This window comes from Pezoporus occidentalis, unplaced genomic scaffold (assembly GCF_034315485.1).
Source record: "Pezoporus occidentalis ecotype Australia unplaced genomic scaffold, CSIRO_AGI_Poc_V1 ctg166, whole genome shotgun sequence".
NCBI lineage: Eukaryota > Metazoa > Chordata > Aves > Psittaciformes > Psittacidae > Pezoporus > Pezoporus occidentalis.
Window position 1 is genome coordinate 2,796,212 of NW_026913488.1, and position 16,002 is coordinate 2,812,213.

General features: G+C 39.8%; 1 protein-coding gene across 4 annotated transcripts in view; it reads left to right on the forward strand.

The window, feature by feature from the left end:
* LOC134160935 (urea transporter 2-like) overlaps positions 1-16,002 on the forward strand; it is a 331,080-nt gene that overhangs the window by 287,742 nt on the left and 27,336 nt on the right. The window lies entirely within an intron of this gene.

Below are 16,002 nucleotides of genomic sequence, written 5' to 3' on the forward strand. Positions count from 1 at the left end.
ACAACATCAATCATGACTCAAATAAAGCAGGATGTGTGAAAAAAAGAAGTCAATGGGAGGTTGCTGCAATACTGTAGCTTTTTGAGAGATACCATAGCAAGTGAAAAACATACTACAGAATAGAGAGGAAAATCTAATAAACAAAAATAAATTTAAAAAACCAAGCTTAGGGAACAACATATGGGAGAATAGATAGGTGGTGGTGAATGATAGTATTATACTGGTCAGCACAAGATCAGCCCTTTTTCTGCTGATTGAGAATTCTCAGTGTGCACAGACACGAGGGGAAACAGTGGGTGAAAAAGTCTGAGAAATAGCACTATGCGCCAGTTTACATCAGAAAAACAGCGTGCTGCTTGAACCAGCAATGAATCATAGAATCCCAGGTTGGAAGGGACCTCAAGGATTATCTTGTCCAACCTTTCTTGGCAAAGCATGACCTAGACTAGATGTTCCAGCACCCTGTCCTGACAAAAAAGATTAAATGGATGTTGAAGAATTGTGACTTATGAAATAAACCAATTTCCCTGAACTGCAGTTGTAACGCAAAGGTTTTCGAAGAGGTAAATGTTCCAATGCCTTGAAAAATAAGGTTAAAGAGAGGGAGTACTGTGAGCACTGCCTTGTGCTGGCTTCTTTGAACTCAACATTCTAAGTATTTCCCTTGTCACTGGTACTAGCCACAGCAAGAACTGGTTAAACTCAAAAGAGCAGAAATAATGAGGAGTAATGTTGGGCTTTGCAATGCTCCTAGGACATATGGAGAATTGAGGTCCTGCTCCTAGGAAGAATGACCTGTTTAAAATCACTTCTGAGTCTGGAATTGGTGAAGGCAAGACAAAAAGAGAAAACAAATCTCACTAGGCTTTGACTAGGCTTCATCTGGGCTTTTTATATTCAAAACCTTCCACTTTTGCTCCAGGTGAGAAAGAGGGCCTGTGAGAGATAAAAAGAGATTGTGTCATTAGTGCTTGTTTCTTTCTTTCTTTAGGATAAAGAAAACTGGGTTTTTTTGGAAGAGCTTATTTTTTATTTTCACTTTGGCAATATAGGTTGTGTCTAGGCTGATGCACTGATGACAGATAGTCTACTAAAATGAAGAAGAGTAGGATAAAAAAAAGCAGAGTAACTGAAAGAGGAACTTTTGTTAACTGTTCATTTAATATCAGTGCTTAAACTTCAGCCTTTAGAAAACCCGTAATAAAATTTAAATACTGGTACTTGAATTGATTCACATGGTCTTTGTGAAACAGCTCAAAGATTCTTCACTAAAATGCTCAGCAAGTACAAGCAGCAAAATACTGGAAGTGAAAATGTAGAAGCTTTTGCTCATCAAATGAAGCACAACAAGAATTTAGAAAATGTGTTAGAGGAAGAGGGACAATTGTTAAAATCCTTGGCAGGTTACCTTTAAACACTTCTTCCCCTATAGTTCATAAATCATACAGAGGAGAGAAGCCAAGTTGCATCTCTCTATAAGATAGAAAACAGTGTAAAGTTTCCCATAAATAGCCATTTTCTGCATTGAAATCTGCCTGTGTAGAATATTTCTATCTTGGTTTCCAAAGAAAATAAGGACTTACACAATCGAAGTTATGTGTGTATCAGCTCATCTCTGTGTCCCCTGACAACTTTTGAACCTGGTTCAACAAAGTCCTTTAGAACTACACAGGTTTCAGGAAAATTTACAGCCTGGGGGAGACAGAGACTTGATTAGTTGCACCAGCCAGAATAATACAGGCTCCAGTTACCCCTCTATCAGACACTGAAGAATCCATGTTGGGGAGAGACATTATTCATATCAAAACTATGTGAAAAGCTTAAATTAGCACCCTTGTTTAACCAGAAAGTTGAAGCCCAGGACCAACACCTACAAGAAACATGGTTTCATTAATTCTGTTGCCTGTGGAACAGCTTCTTGCTAACATCTTTTGTTGAAGATAGCAACAAAGATGACACTTCTTCCATTAACACTGTATTTTCCAGTACTTATAAACTGATAACACTATTTACAGCAAAGCAAGCTTTTTAGAGACTTTTTAGGTTGGTGACTCTTCTGGACTATATATGCAAACGAACTCCTTGCACAAGCATTTCTCTATTTCATTGCATTAAAATATGAGTGGTGAGTGTGTGGGTCAGGTACAATTCAGAGTACACTCTGGGTGTCTTGTAGGAGCATGGAGAAAGCCATCAGTTCACCCTGTAGTTCAGACACCCAGGATCACTTTCAGGATGTTGTAATGAGCAATTACTTCTTCAAATGACAACCTTTTTAGTTCATTGCAGGATATATGTGAACATGGGGTGGTATAAGAGCTATACTAAAAAGCCACCCAGGGCACTGCTGGTGTCTTGGCTCTTACCGCATCCTCAAGGCAGTTGTTACTTGGAGTAACTGTGCATACTCACGGGTTAAATTGTCTGTTGTAGCAGAACTTCCTGCTTTTGGATTCTCTTTTGACATGGTTTAATATCTAAATGGTTAAACAGGACAGGTATCAAGGCTATTCCCATCAGCACTAACACTGTGAATGGTATAAAACACATCCTTTCAGGAGAAAGGGCTTCCCCTTATACATTCAGTCCCCATGAGGGTGTCTGTGGCAAATTTAGTGGGCAATGGCAGTGAGAGACTCTGATTTGTGGATGATAATGGTCACACCTGACTTGTGGAGTTTTTGAGAAAAGCCCATGCCTAATGAAGGTACTTTGAGTGCTAATGTGAATACAAATAGTACAATACTGCAACCCAGCCCACTCCCTTTTTTCAAATTACAAATTATCAGAAAATTCAAGAAGATTCTACTTAAATTACAAACTCAAAGCACTGGCTGATGTTGAGCTAGTTTCTATGAGCTAAAAATCATGTTAAAATTTCTTACAATTTGAAAACACATTTCACTTGCCCTTGGATGATGGCAGCCATGGAAATTTTGCTCAGATTTTCCAAGGTGATTCACTTTCTGGCTTTTGAGAAACTTGGTTAGTGCCTGGTGCCAGAATTTTCTCAAACAAACATTTTGAGCTAGAATGAATGTTGCAGTCCCAATAGTAACTTTAATAATTCTTCATGCTACTGCATATCTATTTTGGGTCTTTTTAAGAGCATCTCACAACAGATCCTTTGGTGGATAGCTTCAGTACATTTTCAGACACTTGGGGAAAATGTCAGTGACACGGTTTTGACTTTAAAGGTCATCTTCAGACTTGAACTTCAAAGTTGTTGAAGATGTCCTGCTTTTTCCTACTTGTTCCCTCTAACACTGCAGCACAGAGGCAATGCTTACAGCAATTCTAATGTCTTTTTAACAATCCTGAATTGCCCTTTCTTAAAACAAGTTCACCAAAGGTATTGATTTTTGGAACATGCCACGTATCTGCCTCCTGAAACTATTTGCAAATTGGAAGTCCAACCACTGAGGCTCATAAAAACACCTGATGTCTTTTCTATCAGTAGTGGGTCCAAAGGGCAAAATCTGCTTACTCTGGTAATAAATCAGAGACAACCAAAGCAGATGAATTCTGGTCTACACATAAATACAGACTAAACCCAACTAGACAGAGGAGCAGCTTTGCCATTTCACTTCCCAGTAGGTACGAGACAGTTGCAGAGCTCCATGGGTTGTCTTTATGTATTCCATGCCATGTACACTTGGCTTATTTGTTAAAACATATTCTTTACTGTTTCCAATACATTAAATTGAATGCATCTAATGAATATCCAGCTGCACTTTTCCTTTTTTATACATAATAATTTAAAATCATAAATTGCACTCTTTCCAGCCCAGGAACATTTTGCCCATTATATGGCTGCTGGTGATAATGTATCAGACACGATAATGATGCTTGATTTTCATAAACTGCACTAAATGGGAAGTGCTCAGAGGTACATGTTTTGATTATCAGACTAAGAGAATTCTTATTTACATGGAATACTAAGACTTCTTTCATAAAGTGATTTATTTAGCCAGAAGGACTGTTTAAGTATATCTGACCTGCCTTAACTGAGATCTAGATCATCTCAAGGTGGACATCTCTGATACACAGAGCACATGAATGATTGTCTAATCTAAGCTAGATATGCCAAATTATGCACTAAAATTCAGTCTGTAGGTGATACACCAAGAAAAGGTTTTTTTTAATGCTATACGTGTAGAAATTGAATCAAATGCAGAATATACACTGGAAAGGCCCATAGACAACAGATATTTTGTCCCAGATGCAAATTTCCATTTCTTCTGTTCCTTTCCCAATGCTCCTTCATCTTCCTCTATAGCAGTCTTCTGTCCTTTATGAGCTCCCTTCACAAACAGCTACACTCCTGTCATTACACAAGTCTGATAGCTTCCTAATACACCGAAAAAGCAAACAAACCTATATATACACTCTCTTGTGTGCTCTGCATTGTTTCTTCAGCTCCACCTATTGGCATCCTAAAAAAGTAAGTGGCTGGGACAGCAAGTCTCTTCCATCTGTCTTGAGCACATTGCACAGCCTTGTACATGTGCACAGATGACCCATTTGCCTGACCAAACTGCAGTTTAGCAGGTTGAGGGACATGACTAATCTCTGCGGATTCAAGACAGCTGATCAAACAAGCTGTACTCTACCATGTTTTAAAGGAAATTCTTCGTTGGATCATGACAGAAACTTGTGCTTTAGTTAAGAAAAGTTGAATACAAGCCAACCCAAAGGAAGAACAACCATCATTACCACTGTTACTAGATGGTCTGGTTTACAAGTCTGACACGAAGCCTAGTAAGTCAGTAGAGGTAATCAGGATGAACTATAAAGAAGTGAAGAAATGAAGATGAAAGAGCAAATAGCCAGTTATTTGTGCGATTGGTGCACAATATTCCTCATTGACCCGACCAAGCTAAGTGAATGAAAATTTTAAGTTAAAACCGACACACTGATCCATGAGAAAAGGATAAAGAGCAAGCTTCCCAAGCAGAGTTGGGAAGTCTGGAAGATGAGCGATGGACTCAGTTTGTTTCTCTCTCTTGCTATTTGGGATTATCTTTTCCCTTCTTCACTGTGAAAGGCCTCTGTAGGCCAACAGACACTGATCACAGATCTGTAAAATGTCAGAATATGAAGCTTTTTTTTGAAAAGCTGTAAGTGGAGGAGGTACATGGGCAAGAACAGAGCTAGACAGTGGGGGGACAGCTGACAGGCATCAATCACAGGCATCTGTCTGACACAAGGCCCTCTTTACCTCTTCACCTGGGCATTCTTCAAAGTGCAACCCTACCTTAGTGATCTTTCCCTAGGAAGACTATGCTCACCACAACATTGCTGGTAAGTCCCACAGACCTTATATATCTGATATCTCTCTGGGTGTCCCTTCTTGGAGGTGAGGTTTTCTTACTCAGAACAAGCTGGTCCAGAATAAGGAGTAGACAGAAGCGAAGCCTCATGCAGGGCAGGGAGCACTGGGTCATGAGAACCCAAATGAAATCTGGGCTTTCCTTTGGATTAAACTCATTACTAGTTTATGACCTTGGTTGAAAAAGCCGTTTCTTGCTTTATGTCTCTCCTACAATCTTTCAGGAGTAGCTTTTCTAAGCTCCTATTTCAAGGAGTGTGACAGATAATGGCGCTTTGAACTAGATGATCATAAGGTCCTTTCCAACCCTAACTGTTCTATGATTCTGTAATCCCCATTTTACCTGGAGATTCATGCACCCAAATAATGGATAGCAAACAAGGACACAATGGAGAGATGTTCAACTTCCAACAATGTTATATCACACCAGTCCATACTGGGGAAATCACTGGTGGCTCAGAGGTCAGCCAGAGGTGGGGTTTGCAGTAGGGGATTTGAAGGAATTGCTCTTGAACACCGAGTTCATTCATGCTTTTAAATACTTCTTGATTTCTAGATGGAAGGATACTGTGAGGTGTAAACTAACATTACAAAACAAGAACTTGGAAAGGACTTAAACCAAATATATTGCTTTTCTCCATCAGTATATTTGGCTTAAGGTTAATTTGATAAGAGGCCCAAACTACTGGATATGCCTCCATGAGCATTACTGTGGGTGATGATTGCATTCAGAGATGTACTCACACTTCTGCAGATCTCCAGGTATTACCTGAAACCTTCCAGCCTGCAAATGGATACTGGTAGCCACAGAAAAATGGACATTTCTGGCAGTCCTGCCCTAACAGTTGGGCTTGATGATATTAAAGGTCTTTTCCAGCCTAACTGGGTCTACAAAACATCTTGACAGCAGTCTCCCCATATCTCAGCATTTCTGGTTCCAGAAACTAGAGAAGGAATGGAAGGGGGAGACTAGAGGTATTTTATTTATATAACTCTTATGAAAGGTTTCGTTGGAGTCACCCAACACAGCCAAAGATGGAGCAACATATCCATGATGGGGATGCTGGGATGGGAATGACAGGAAACATTATAGCTTTTATCTTCTCTCCTGTGTAGCTAAAGCTTTTAAAGTAACCTAGCAAACTTTCTGGGGATAACCTGTCACCTAGAAGGTGCACAGCCTTGTTTCTGTTCTGCAGGACCTCAAGACAGGAAGGAGGTGGCCAGGTTAATCAACACGTAATTCAACTGGGCTGACGGGATGTAGTACAGAGAATGAACTTGTCTTGCGGTTTGCTATATCTGATATGTATAGTGTATGCTGGGCTGCATCGCCATAGCATAAGCAGCAGGTCTAGGGAGGGGATCTCCATCTCTGCAGTGGAGACCCCCCTGAAGTAATGCTCCAGCTCTGGGGCAACAACACAAGAGGGACATGGAGGTGCTGGAGTGAGGCCAGAGGAGGCCACAGAGATGCTATGAGGGCTGGAGCAGCTCTGCTCTGGAGACAGGCTGAGAGAGCTGGCCTGGGTCAGCAGGGAGAAGAGAAGGCTCTTGAAGGGGAGACCTTAGAGCAGCTGCCAGTGCCTAAAGCAGCTACAAGAAACGTGAAGAAGGGTTTTGGACAAGGGCCTGTAGGGACAGGAAAAGGGGAATGGCTTTAACCTGCCAGAGAGGAGACTGAGCTCAGCTCTTAGGCAGAAGCTCTTCCCTGTGATGGTGGTGAGGTGCTGGCACATGGTGCCCTGAGAAGCTGTGTCTGCCCCATCCCTGGCAGTGCTCAAGACCAGGTTGGATGAGGTTTAGAGCAACCTGGTCTAGTGGAAGGTGTCCCTGCCCATGGCAGGGACTAGAACTGGATGAGCTTTACGGTCCCTTCCAACCCAAACTGGGATTCTATGATTCTGTGATTCTACAAGTTATGAGATCTGATAGAATGTGATCCAGCTCAAGGATTTGCAACAGCATAAGTAAAAATTACATGTAGACATCTCAGCAATGAAGGTCAGACCTGAAAAAAATGTCTTGATACAGGAACCTTGGAGAGCTGGATCTGCAGCTCCGCCTGCTGCCACAAGAATTGACTAGTATTCCTGTAAGGGTTTTGCTTCTTACGAGGAGGTATTGTCCCAAATACCCAGCAGCAGAGGCAGCAGCCAGAGTCTGGCAAAAGCTAAATAGACAGGAACAAATGCCACACTGACATCTGACCACTTATGTGCCACAGAGCATGCCGTTTCCAGTCATTTATTGGCTGTAGTGCCTGCAGCTTGAAACTGTTATGTCTTTGCTCACTGCTTCCGTGCTTTGAATCAGCATGTAGCTGCAGGAGCCATATTTTATGATGAGCTACTGCAATCAATAAAGGACAGACATCAACACCCTGGGCTCTTTGATGGAGACTTTTGCCCATACTTACAGTCATTTTTTTGTATTTATCATAAAAGTAGTTCCAACTGAAAGGTTTGTTTGAGTGGGAGAAGATGTAGGAAATGCTCAGACTGCTGGAGGGAGCACAAGCTGAGGACACATCTTTTGCCTAGGACAGATAGCCCAATTCAGGCTAAAAGATTTGGGTGCATCTGCATTAAAAGCCTGCCAAGGAAATACTCAGACACTTCATCAAAAACACTAGATAAGGCTTGTCATTTTAAATAGGTATGGAGAGAGAGAGAGGGTCCCAGGGTACTCTGCAAGGAAAAAAAACATGCAGACTGCATGGTTGGTTGAAGTCCAAAACCACATTGCCTCTTTACACAAGTCATGAGGCTGTGGACTTGTTCCATGGCCCCACACTTTTTCTATACTGCTTCACACACATTTAGGAAACCAGTGCATAATCCCTACAGCTGTATATTTGCACTGTAAATTTACCAGCTGGTTCGTTACCCCCTCCTTACACACACACACACATATATTCATACACAGTTTATGCCAAGGCTACAAAACCAATTCACAAACTGTGCCTAAAATTATCACAGAAAATGTTATACTCTACCTTCAAGTCTCTGCAGTATGTCAGAAAACTGCCCTTTTGATCAGGTAGAACACAGGGGCAGAAATTTTCATGTAGAAATGAGCTGTGAAAGGGTTTTGGGGGAAGAAACACAGTCCATATTCCAGGAAGCTGGTATCATAAAGATTTTCAAAACCAGCAGTTATCACACTAACCTCCAATCCATAATATCCCACTTTCCCTATCATCTCCATGTTATTATCTCTTTATCACAATTTTAAACTAGAGCAAATATAATATCAATAACACTCTTTACAGCTAGGATAAAATGTTCAGCTCGCTGGTGGGAAAACTGGTCTTTCTTTCTTCCTTTCTCTCTTTCTAATTTTAAAATTCACTTAAGGTTCAGTGATTGAACAAAAGCAGACAAAAAATATTGCAGTAATCTGACATACAGAAGTGTAACACAAAGTCTGCTCATTATGGATAATATTTATGGCAGATCATAACATTGAATTACAACTCAGCCGCCTCAGCCAGAAATTTGTAACACCACACATGTGCTTCTAATTAAGGGCTTTTGAAGTTGCCCTGGATATTTATTTTCAAGGGATTTAGTGCAGAGAACGATTAAAGTTTGCTCTTGTTAGGAGTTCTGCAGTTAAAAAAAAAAAAAAAAGAGAGAGAGATTGCAAACGGACCTCAAACTAATATTTACATTCATTTCTATGTGAGTGTGTATGTGTACATCTGTTTATAAGAATCTATAAAAAAATAAAAATGTGCGTGTTAACACAGATAAAATAACATATAAAAAGAGCGAGACAAAGGGCCCTTTGTTTCAAATGTGGTTCAAGTCCAAAATTTGTGACCATAATTTTGTTTATAGGAAATCCTTTATAATGCTAGTTTAGTGTTTCCATATGGAATTCTCATAGGACTCTTTTTTTTTCCCTCCCCCTCCCTTTTTTATTTGGATAAGGCAAGAGAAAAGTGAGTGTACATTCCAAAGATGCATAGTCATTCCGGATCAAATTCAGTGGATTCTGGCAAGAGTTGAAAAACACAGATGCAGTGTTTTAGGTCTCCTGCTGTGCAGCCTGCAGCCATGAGTGTCTGGTTGAAGCACTTTGTAAAATCATGAAAACCCTATTAAATTAATGAAATACGATATACTGCATTTTCAAGCTAACTTTCCACTGAACTGTCCATGAAGATAGAATTTGGCTAGCTTGCCTATGCAGGGAGTGTGCACACACACACACACACACACACAAGCACCCCTATGTGCACACCAATAGATGCAACCAGGAGCTGCTGCAGTCATTCAAAGGGCTCTTTTCCTTCTGCTTCTGCAGCAGAATCTTCCTCTCCAAGCCAGCAGAGCCTGAATTGAAGCTCTCACCAAGCCTGTTGTGCCTTTTTCAGCACCTAGCTCACCCAACAGCCCCTATACAATTAGAGAGGTCTTGATGTTTAGGTGAAGGGAAACAGCCTCCAACACAGCTGCCCCTCTTCCAACATAAGACAAAATCCCTTGCTAAGAAACTACCCAACTGAAAGCAGTCTGACATTCTTACTTCATTTCCTATTAGGTTTCACATAATAAAAACATCATATGTTTAGGCTTGGATTTCTTTTCTCCTTTTTCAAATGAAAAAATGAGAGCAGTCCCCTGAGGAGAACAATCTTGATGTTAAAATTTTCCTCAAGACACAGGCAATTTCAGTCCCTCGCATACCTGCCAGAGTGAGAAAAGTATGTATTTTAGTAAAGGCAGTGTGCCCTTCCTTATTTATGTCTAGGCACCCACTTGGTTAAAAGTGGTAAAAAGTTTAATAAAAGGCGGATACCTGAGCACACTATACAACTGCTTGAGCTTTTCTTTACCTCCACGTAAGGCAGACAGAGCTCTCCTATAAAATGTATTGTACTTCCAATTGTGTCTTTTATTCAAGGATCTGTAGGTACTTTAGAAACACTGAAATTCATAAATGCTGCAGCCAGAAGGGACATTTCATCATTCAGCCCATGTAATGCAGACTGTAAATTTCATCCTGTAGCTGCTGCACTGAGCATAGTAGTAATATTGACTTCCAGTTTTGAGATAAAGACTTTAAGAGAAGAGGAATCCATTCCTTTTCATGGTCGTTTACCCCAACAGCTAATTAGGCCTTCTGTTTAAAACATTACCAGCAATAAATAACACGTGAGGTTTAAGTTAATATTGATAACAGGAAGATTTAAGTTGTATATCTGTGATAAGACTGTCTGTGGGAGTCTTAACTGCAAACTTTTTGAGCAAAAATTATGATAATGTGCTTCTTTTTCTCTCCTTTGTTGTCTCCACCAAGTTCTGTTCCATCAAATCCACAGATGAAGTTTAAGATTTTGTGTAGAAATGCACGGGGGTGATATTTAAATATCTCTTCATCCTTTTTGGTACAATCTTTCCCATTTCTGTTCTGTTCATTTTCTGTCACTGAAGGCTTAATGCTTATTAAGTTAAGTTTGCATCTTTTGGTGAAAGGTACTATTGCAAGCATCAAACCAATTCAGAACTGGAAGTTGCTTTGCAAGAAAAATATCCAGAAATATGTCTATTTACTTAAAAATCCCAAATCCCTTTCGTCTGGAAATAAAGGCTTAAATTTCAGGACCACAGTGCCTGTTTGACACATTTGCTGGCCTCAGATACTCCAAAACAGAGACAATAAGCTGTCTGCTATTTCCCATTCAAAACAAGAAGGGCAAAGGAATGCCACAAGTCCCTAAAGTACTCACTTTTTTTGTATAAATAGAGTTTTGAACTTGAGATTGTTGTAGCATTGTTGTTTGCATAAGGCTTAGATGTGAATTATCTTAGGTTGTGATCAAATGAACTACCTTCTGGAGCTGCTCGTGTATCTCCATTGACTAAAAGGAAATCTAGAGTCTCTCATTCAGACCTCTATGTCTTTTTAGACATTTATTTTGGATAAGAATCTCATTATTTCTTCAACAGATTGAAATTAAGGCAATTGCTGAAGTGCTACTACAGCTGTAGACTGCAGTCTAATAACATAAGCAAAAATGGAGATAGCAGATTTAAGACTTTTTTTGTAGATTACAGAGTACAGGGTGCTATGTTACTGTAACGTCTGCTACCAGGGTCCAGGAGTCAGCTAAGCTACTTTACAGGTCTTTAAATGTTATTGATATTATGATTCATAATACAATACTCTGTGGTCTTCCAATTTCCTTTAAAACACTGAATCATACATCTACAGATGCTAAAGGAACATTAATTAATTATGTTAACAGACATCTTGAGAGGATTAATGTGCAAAAATTAGATAACTAAGTGCATGCCATTTAGGCTTAAAGTGCAACTCCTGCTGTGTCATGTGAAAATGTTATGCAGAAAAGCACCTGTATTCTCCATAGCGCAACAAAATAATGGGGGGCTTATTAAGCTTTACTAATTTGTTACATAAAGTGGCATGTACAGGAAGCTTGTGCTGACTGCTGTCTGCATTTTGTCAAGGAAGGATGATCAAAAGGAACAAACAAAAATAGTCTGGGAATATTTTACTGGATATACAATGAGCAAGCTGAGGCAAAAGAAAATGTGGGATGCCCTTGGTTTTGTCCTAATCTCCCCTCTCTTACCCTGGTTTACTGGTTACAGCCATCAACACAGGGTGCACAACCCTTTTGACAAGGATGCACCAGTGCACATCTTCTTTGCAGGGCTACCTTCAGTGACAGTGACCAACATGCTTGTATTTAGGTCCCTGTCCTTCCAAAGCCGCCTGAGGTACAAGGGAACATGAACTAGAGGTAGCATCAGGCTCCTTAGAGCACTCATTACAACCTCTAACCAAGATGTCACATCCTGCATGCAGTGCAAGCACCCCCAAATACCCCAACCATATGGGCTGTCTCAGACCAGAGCATGGGTTTACAGATTGCTTCCAGAGATGCCATCAAGATGAAAACACAATCTATACACCTTGACAAGGTATCTAACATCATTGCTTTGTACTTATGCAACAAAACAGATAGAAAGCCCAGGTAAAAGTATGGCGTTACACACTTCAGTGTCCCATCTCTATAGCTGTTTCTGCATAGTTTGGACTCGAACCAGAGTCTTTTTATGAACCAGGATCCCATTTACCTCTGAAAATATGATCTCTTTTTTCTTTTTCCCTACATCTACAGTTAGCATTTTCAAAATAAAATTATCAAACTACTTTTCTTGGTTGAACACTTCATTCATTTCATATGAACCTTGGGTCTGACAACAGACTGTCCTTCTTTTTGGTCCCTTATCTAGCTCTACATGGCCACACTAGTAACTGACTTTAACCTACCTTGACTCAAACTCTTTGGAGAAGGAATGTCACTTGTTTCTGCATTTCTGCAGCATATTCCAGTGCATCCCACTCCATGATCTTCCATGATGCAAATAACACGGCTTGTGAAGCATGTATCATTAAGATTGGCACCAACAGCAAAGGGCTCCATAAATTCTCACTTCCAAAAACCACAGCTATTCATTATTTCAAATTCTGTTTAAGGGGCTTTTGGATCACAATCTCTATTCTCCTTCTACAACAACAATAGGACTGTTAAAAAGGAACACTGTCCTTATTGCTTAAACATAATGGAATGTTTTGTCCACCACACAAGGAGCTAGATCCTAAAGCCTTCCCTGTTTCCTCAGGCAAAACTCCAGCAAGACAATTCAAAATTACATTCAGTTCTTTACAAGCATCCTGCTTAATATGCGTGGGGTGGGAGAGGGACAGTGTCACTACGGAGTAGCAGGAATGGGCATAGTTCAACAGTTATTTTCTAAAATCATGTTTAGAAAATTTTAGAAAATTCAGGAAATGCTAGTTTGTTGAAATACAGTTCCCTGTACACTTGCAAATCCCAGTGACACAAAGGGTGTGTGGAGGGGGAAATAATTTTAAATTAATTTGAACTTCTCTCTTGCTTGCGGTGTTCTATTTTTAGATACAGGATTTGTGTTAGATGTTCTACAACAAGCTTGATTATATTCTCTAGTGTTATTCACATTAGTCTTATTATTCATATCATGTTCCTTATAGAATCCTTAATCCTAAATCCCACTGGACTAGTCATGCATACTTAACCCAGAAAGATGGCTCTGCTCCAAAATAGTTTTGGATTGAAACACAAAACAAAAGACAAGATTGATACAGACAATGACACAAACACAACACAAGGTAATACTGGTCAGCTGAATAGGAAAGAGCTCAACATACCAGAAGCCTATACATATAGGGCATATATATATACATATACATATATGTATAATAAGTTTCAGGCCCAAAGGAAAAATACATAGAGATATGTTTCAGGACACCAAGATGACATGAAGAAACTAAAGGTGATTAAAAACAGAATATCTACACACAAAGAAAATGTTTTCACAGAGAACAGAGGCCACGTAGAGCCAAAAAGTAGTGGTTAACTTTATTAACAGTAATCACACTTTTATTGCAGATATGCAAGTTAAACTCCTATTTCTGCAAATAGACTTGCTTTAATTGGTTCTTTGAAAGATTCACAATAAGAATAAGCTTTTATCTCCTTTTTCATATTTCAAGAGTAATTTAAGCTGTCCAGAGCTCTGTACTGTTGCAGATAGGCTACTCCTGGCCCAGATATTTCTTGCCATAAAATCAGAAGAAATTGCTCCTATGCTTAAAGAGAGCACTCCAGTTAAAATGGCATATGCTGAACATATCCTAGGCTTATTTTGATTTTACTTTCTGATCAGAAGTTACTCTTTTACATGTAACATTTGCACAGCTCACAAAGTACAGAAGATTGGTGTTGCTTGATGTTCAGAATGGATCCTGCTCTAGAACCAAGACCGAGAGCAGAGGGGTAGGATCACTACCCTTCTCCAACAGGCATCCTTTCAAGTGGAGCTTAGACTTGAATGTCTCTTCATCACAACCAGAGAAGTCACTTATTCCTGGTGACAAATCTCAAACCCCCAGAAGCATTTAGCAGATTACACAAATAAAATAACAAAACGGACATACCCATCACCTCAGTCATCACTGGCATTTGTGAAACAACAAAGTGAAGTTGTAGACTTAACTCTTCTGTGGAGAAAAAATCTGACGGTCTTGTTTTTGCCAGTGGTTCAAAGTGGTAGAAATCTCATTCTAATATTTAGCTGGGGAAGGAACTGCAGGTCTTCATGCATAAAGAGGAGCATATGAATGTGGAGGGACTGAGATAAAGGAACAGCCAGCAGCTTTCATACGTAGCTCACTCATTACCATGTTCACTGTGGGCTGAGCTCCACAGGGCATGTACGCTGTTCCTTTCTTGTCCCAGTCCAACCCACTTTGGTTGTAGTAGATATCCAGGATAGAGTGGACCCTGCATCACCATAAATCCTCAAGTTCATATTAGTTATCTGCCAGGTACTGTGTGGCTCAGACAGAAGTTTAGGGTTTTTACTAGTCTGACTAGCTGAAGCCCACTTCAGCTAAACATTTACAGAACTTTCTCTGGTAATCAAAAAATTATAACTCCCTCCTTTAGCTTAGGTACAACAGGTACCAAATCAGACTTGTTCATAAACATATTTTCCTCACTCTGTTTGTCACTCTAGGCAGCAAATCTTATTATGACAGCAGCAATAATAAGTATCCATAGCTGTCTGACTGGAGCAAAATTCCCCCAACGCTGGCAAGGGTGACTGTGTACGGACAGATGCCAGCTACAGCAGTATTTGCTTTTTCACAGGCTTTTTCACAGGCTTTTTCATGGCCTTCAAGTTGCTAGATGACTCTGGTTTGTCCTCTTGTTTTTGTCTTCTGATAACTTCAACTTGCTGGTTTCTGTAAGCAGATTCCCCTTGCTTTGTGACAGCATTCCCCACCCACAGCATGTTTGGAAACATGCATCAGTTGAGATCCACAGTGAAAACCGCTGGCTGAAATTTGGATATCCCCTGAACAGGCTGTATGTGGTACAGTGACAAAGGCCCTCATCCAGAACCCACTGAAGTCAAGACAAAGAATGATTGACTTCAGTGGGGTTTTCATCTAGTTCTTGGGGATCTGATTTCCAAGGCTGTTGATCTGTTGCCTTTCATAAGCACTAATTTTACTGATGTGTTTTTCAAGACAGTTCAGCTATCACTTGGATAATTTCAAATCTGCTAAGTCATATGGATGCGCTGCATGCCATGGTCCACAGAAATGAAAGGTCAGCTATTAATTGGCTTCAGTTTACGCTTAGTTACTTCAAAAAGTCCCTCTCACAACATTTGATTTATGGATAGATATATTTGGACCTATTTATCTCAAAACCAAAATTCTCTGGTTTGCAGCCATTGATTTTATAAAAGAGATAATAAAAACATAATTAGTATGGAGATGCAAAAGCGGAAATAACACAGAAAGTAATAATCATTAAAATAAAAATTTAAACAAGTCTATAAACCAAACCCTTGAGACATTTGGTAGGTGTAATGCAACTTTTATACCTCTTAAGGCATAACTTTCAAAGAAAATTAATTTAATTCTTTTGCTAACCTTACTCAAACCCAATCAAGTAACAGATAGCAAGAAAAACAATGATATGCACACACAGTAAGCTTTCATTTAGTTCAAGTGGTGATTCAAGTATTTTGTTAGCATAATAAAGACCTGAAACCCATTTCACCAACAGGAAC